The sequence below is a fragment of the Brassica napus genome, chromosome C9 (genome assembly GCF_020379485.1).
Source record: "Brassica napus cultivar Da-Ae chromosome C9, Da-Ae, whole genome shotgun sequence".
Lineage (NCBI taxonomy): Eukaryota > Viridiplantae > Streptophyta > Magnoliopsida > Brassicales > Brassicaceae > Brassica > Brassica napus.
The window spans coordinates 7344798-7351667 of NC_063452.1; positions in this window are offsets into that span (position 1 = coordinate 7344798).

Consider the following 6870-nt stretch of genomic DNA (forward strand, 5'->3'; position numbering starts at 1 on the left):
TCATACAAGATTTGTCAGTGGTGTATTTTTTTGGTTTACCTATTTCTGACATTTTTTTTGTCCACCATAAACTATTTTTAACAAATTCGAGTAAAACTCTAAAAATAAATAATTTTGCAACCATATAATTTTATAAATTTTTCTAGAGTTATTAATTTTTTTTTAAAAGTAGTTTATTACAATTCTATATTTTGAAATTAATTTAAGTAATATAAGAAAATAATTTAATTTATTGTTCGATAAATTGTTTAATTTTTTGAATTCAAATTTTATATTTTGTTCCTTACACTATTTGTTTTATATACTAACAACTACCTAAGTAAATTCATAAACTTTATCTTTTGAACATGAAAGCGCTAATAACGATAATGGTCGATCAAATCATTACGAAAATAATGCATATGAATTCGCCGATCATTCTTATATCAACTTAATCAAACTGTGTGACTTCCAAATGTTATCTTCATCACCATTATATACAACACGGAAAAACAAAAGTGGAAAAAAATAAACGACAAAATCTCGTACACAAAACTACACAACGATCATAACTTATCCGGCTCCGCGCTTGCGCGGGGGCTATACCCCTAGTTACTTCAATGGCCTTGAGTTTGGTCTACACTTCGTTAAAACCTCTTTCTGATTGGCCGAGAATACGTATTTGGCGAAAATAATTAAAAATTTCAAAAAGATAATGGCATTGCAACGTAAATAATTCTAAAAGTAATGATTATGCTTTATTAGTATATATTTTCATAATAAAATTTCAATTAAAAATGAATTAGAAAACATATTACATAGGAAAAACAAAAAAAAGTAACAAAATAACGATGAGTTTTAATTGTTTTTGACCAAACACATATATTGATCACTTACGGCGACAATGACCAAACACAAAAAAAAATATATCAAACATTTTTTTTATTTCAGTATAAACATATAAAAACATTCACTACAACATCCTATTTGTTTATTTTTGTTAATTATGTATCATGTTTGTCATCAAACTCCTTTTAAAAATTACAATTAAATAAGTTTTTTAAAAAATTGTTAGGATTTAAAAATGAAAATAGTTACTATTAATTAAAATGAGTTAGAAAAATATTACATAGGAGAAATATAATAGGTAATAAGATAACGTTGAAACTTGATTTGGTTTTGACAGAAAAAAAAACAGATAAATATCATTTATGGTGACAATAATAATAATAATCTATTTTATGACCAAACACAAAAATATATATCAAACATGGGTTTGATTTTTGTATGACCAAACACAGATAAAAGTCAATCACTACAACTTTCTATATTTATTTTTGTTACTTAAATAGTTTTATTATTATGTTTGTCCTCAATATTTTTTAAAACATTACTATTTAATAATTATTTTAATTTTCTTTTTGCTAGATTTAAAAAATGGAAAATAATATATTTTATAAATCTCTTTTTATTCAGGATTTAAAAAAACGAAAATACTATCATATATTTTTTTTACAATTATCTTATGTTTAGAATGTCAGAAAAATTAAAATACTATCAAATAATTATTTCCAGTTAAGTACTATTTTTACAATTCGTATCACTACTATTTTTACAATTCATTTTTGTCAATTAAATAATTTTTTGTATCATGTTCATAATCAAGTTCTCTTTAAAAAATATTATCAAATAATTTTTTTACATATCTCTTTTGGTTAGAACTTAAAAATATGATATAATTCTATTTTATTTAGAATTGTTTCTTAAAAAAAGGAAACTACTATCAAATATTTTTTTACACAATTTTTACAATTATCTTTTGTCTAAGATTTAGAAAAATAAAATTACTATCAAATAATTATTTCCAGTTCGTATTAACTATTTTTAAAAGTTTCTATTTTCAAAATTAGTTTTTTTTTTCAATATCACTAATATTATTACAAATTTTATCTGTTGATTAAGTAATTTTAGTATCAAATTTATCATTAAATACTTAAAAAGAAAATTACTATTAAATAAGATATTATAGTTTTCTTTGGTCAGGATTAAAAAAAATATTTTTTGGTCAGTATTTAGACAAAGGAAAATCTTATTTCAAAATATCTTTTATTTAGAATTTTAGAAAAAAAAGTTATTTTCACATAGTGAAAAATTCTTTTTGGATAGGACACTTATTTAACAAATGTTTTTTTGACATATTTCACAATCTAAATTGTTTGTATTATATTTTTGACATATATCATAATTTTGAGTTCTTATTGACACACGTCGCGATCATGTTAATTACAACTTTAAAAACCTAAACATTATATAATAAGTTAAGATATTACAAGTGGCATTAATTACAATAAGAATTTCATATTTGTAGTAAGACCGTCTCTAATGGTTTACTCTATTTTTTACTATAAAATAGAGTAACTCTATAGTAGAATTGAAGTGTGCTTCAATGGTACTCTATTTTAGAGTATAAAATAGAGTGATGAACCAAAAAAAACAAGTTACTCTATATTTGGTGTAAACCTAGTTTTCACTCTATTATAGAATGAGAAATAAAGTACTATTGAACCATTTTTATTTTAAACTCTATTTTAAAGTGAAAAATAGAGTGGAGTTGTAGTCTCGTAGATGCTGTAAGCAATTTAGGAACTACATATCCATCACAGGATTATTATGTTAATTAAGCCTTAAACATAACCGGTGTTACCAAAAAAGAAAAAAAAAGAAGAGAATAAGAAAACCCTTAAACATAGGAAATTCAGCGATATAGAAGTGTAAGCGAATATTTTTTTTTAAGTGTAAGCGATTTTTTTTTTGGGAAAACTGTTTTTTAGAGCAAAAAAATAGTAACTATGTCCCTTTAAACTAACTTATATTTTGTGTCATATTTTCTTATAATACCCTTTAATATTTATGAAATAATTTTAATAAATAGTTTTAAAAACAAAAAAAATTTGGAAAAATAGTAACATTTGTTAAAATACCTATATGAACTTAATGGTATATTTTTCAGTTATAAAAAAGTTAAAATTATAAATTTCAGATTATGTTCTAAAAAAAATAGAAATGACATTCTACGAAGTAGAAAATGAAATATACTTTTTTCATTGAATCTACAATGTTTAGAATACGTGATCTACGTAAATAAGAGTATTCTACAAATATGTAGAATACACATTCCGCGCTTAACCTACCATTCTAAAATTCTTAGAAATCAAAATCTACACATTAATCTAATTCTAAAACATGTAGAAACCGACTTCTACAGATTTACTATAAATCTAAAACATGTAGAAATCAAATTCTAAACATTACTATAATTCTAAAAAACTGTAGAAACTGATTTCTACATACTAGTTGTATTCTATGGATAAGAAATCAGTTCCTAAAAATATGGAAACAAAATATTTGAGAATATTCACTTTTATATTTTAAAAAAAAAATCGATTTAAAAAAAAAAACGAAAAAGGAACAAAAAAGCGACAAATCGATTTGAGAATATTCACTTTCATCCCAGAGAAAAATATCCTATTTTTAGAAATTCAAATTCAAAGGGGTGCTACTGGTTGTTGTCGATGGAACATTCTTGAAGAGACGTGTCCTATTTTTAGAAATTCAAATTCCTATTTTTAGAAATTCAAATATTTGAGAATATTTGAGAATATTCACTTTCATCCCAGAGAAATCGAGTTTAAAGAGTTGAAATCATGCTTGGTCAGTTCAAATCAAGTGGGAATCAATCCGAATATAATCATACAAAACCAAAACAATCGATTTGGGATTCTTTCCTCGGCACGGGATCGATCGATCTATTCTTACAGATCGGTCGATCTGTGTAAATCGACCTTCGCCGATCGAGTGAAATGGACCAGGTCGATCAGTATATATTTCGCATTTTTTTTTGTTCTGAATAATGATCGGGATCGATCGATCCACTATACCTTGTAAAGTGGGATCGATCGATCCCCATTGTCGAACTCAATATATATCTTTTAAAAAAATTATAATTTTAAGGGCATTACTGCCATTTTAGAAAAAATTAGTCTAATAGAACATAAAGTAATATAGATTAGTCTAAAGGGACATAGTTACCATTTTTTTGCTCTAAAAAAACAGATTTTTTTTTTTTTTAAGTGTAAGCGATTAAAAAAACAAAATTTGATCGATCCAAGCAAAGCTTACCTAACTTTATGTGAAAAGGCATAACAAAAAATAATACTAAAATAATAATAGGGGAAGAGGGACTCCGGGGAAGAGGGATAGACAAGGAGACCTGCTTCCCGGCAAAGACGGGCTGTAACCTTCTTTTCCAACGGCATCGGCCCCACCACCCACATGCCTTCCATGATATTATTTTTCCTCGTCCCAACTTTTTTTTAAGATTACAATCAGTTATTAAATAAATGGTCTACAAAATTTGAAATGTGTTCCTATTAAGACATCTGGTACAGTTTGTACTGCTAATGTTGTACAACTTTTTAGCTATAAATTTGATATTATTCATGTTACTGTCAAAAAATTGAAAATAACATCAAAAACTATTACCAAATACTCCTTACCTACGTTGCACCGTATAAAATATTTTGGAAAAGTTTTGATGTTTTAAAATATAAGATGTTTTGATACTTTTAAGGTACTTTAACTTTATTGAAAATTGGCCAACCAATTACATTTTACTACATTATTTATGATTGGTTAGCTTATATTTAATTTACATTATTTAATAATATTATTTTTTAACAAGTCGATTTTTTAATTTTTGTGCATTTAAGTAAAAGATCTTATATTAAAGAACATAGAGAGTATGAAACGATCTGGAAAATTAGACCGGGATAAAACAAACAACAAAATAAAAATTTTATATGAAAAAAACATTAGCTTTTGCTAACGAATCAGCAACCCATTTTGTATCCAAGGTAAAAAAACTTGAAATTTTTTTAGCACTGCAAACTCTTTGAGCTCAGTTGAAAAGCTCGACATTGTTTTGGTTCTTCGATCATCGATAGAATTTTTTTACAGTGTGATCCAAAATGCTGACCTTGTCAAATGATTAACATACAATCATTTTCCACATAAGAGCCTTCAGCTACACATGTTGGGATGAAAGCAATCTCATTTGTTTTTTTGTACCCATGAACTGATTTTGGCATGTAGTATCTTTCCAAACCCATCTACAACTGATGAAAAGGGGATCTAAAAGTCATGCTATGTCCATCATATATATGTTTCATAAGCTTATGACTTGAGAAACTACACATGTATTGTATTTACATTTACATACGTTGTTACCATCACTACAAACCAAGCTTGAAATTCACCTTCTACATGCATAACCATTTTTAAATGATCTTTGTTGATTCCTCCAAATAACTTATCATTTCTAACTTTCCAAAGAAATAATTTTTTTCACAGATAAAGATCTTTATCCAACTCATGTTCTTCAATATTTTTCTTCTACCAGAACAGTAGTCTAAGTCGGTATATACACTTGATGCTGGGAATATATGTGGATTGTATGGTGTAGATGACTATGACCATATTTGTAGTGATGGTGGACATTCAACGATTGTAGTTACTGATCAGCCTCCTCGTATCTTGGACAATAGTTATCATACCACATATGATGACATGTCAAATTCTTTGTTACAACTAAGTGTCATGTTGCAATTTGCCATATAAGATGACGAATCTTCCGAAGAATATTAACTCTTTAAGCAAAGGATCAGAGCTTAGTGATAATGGGCTTTGAGTATACAATGTCCACCTTTTTATTTAAAATACTCATAACCACCCAATATCCTGATTTAATAGTGTATTTACCACTCTTTGTGTAAAAGGTATGGAACAACCAGACTCTCAAGCATTTCAACATTCCATACTTTAGGGACACCTTGAAGACAATCACTTACAGCTCTTCGGGTGGACAGCCGGGGCACTACGATTTTCCTTTTATATGGTCATCACCTCCTCGTTAATTTACGATGACCCATATTCCTCATAAATGTTCCTCGTTATAGACATATTTTCTTGTAGTGATATTTATTAGCTTATACATTATTTTTTTACTAATTGTTATTAAATATTAATATGTTTTCGAGCTCGGTAAAATAAATTCATAATATGAAATAATTAAGTAGAGAATTTTCTTCAAAATCTATTTTTTTTTAATTTCTACAGTTGCATACAATAAATTTTAAATTTTAATTTAGTTATACTCTAGAAAGGATATTTGTTTAGGATAATTTGTGTTTCCATATTGTGTTTAAAATATATATTTTAGCATTTATTATTTTAATATATTGCGGGATTTATAAGTATATATATTTTTTGTTTAAGTAAGTTAGCCCTATTGTATTAGTAAATTTTATATATAGTAGCATATATCATTTTATTTAGTAAAATTTTATTTTTGATGTTATGGTATTAGTTTTTAATAACATATTTTGTAAATAACACATGATCTAAAGGTTAATTGTATACTTTATATTTTATATGTCATACTTTTTAGATAATATATTGTTGTGAGTTTCACAATAAATAAAAAGATAATATATAATTGTAGATATAAAAGGTTAACATATATATGTTAACAATTTTATATTTTGTATAAAACTGTTACATAGTTTAAGAATTTTAATCTGTTTACACAGTGAATGATTATTTATTTATTTAAATTAAAGAACTTTTTAAAAATAAAATAGGTTAATTTACCGATTTAAAATATATTTTTATATTTAACTCATATAGTACTTCGACTTTTAATATAATACAGACCATAATTATAAAATTGATAAAACATAAGATAAATTTTATTGTTGTTTTATAATAAAATTTCAACTAATATTATTTATAATAATATATTATTAATTACAAATTAATTATCATATTATTTTA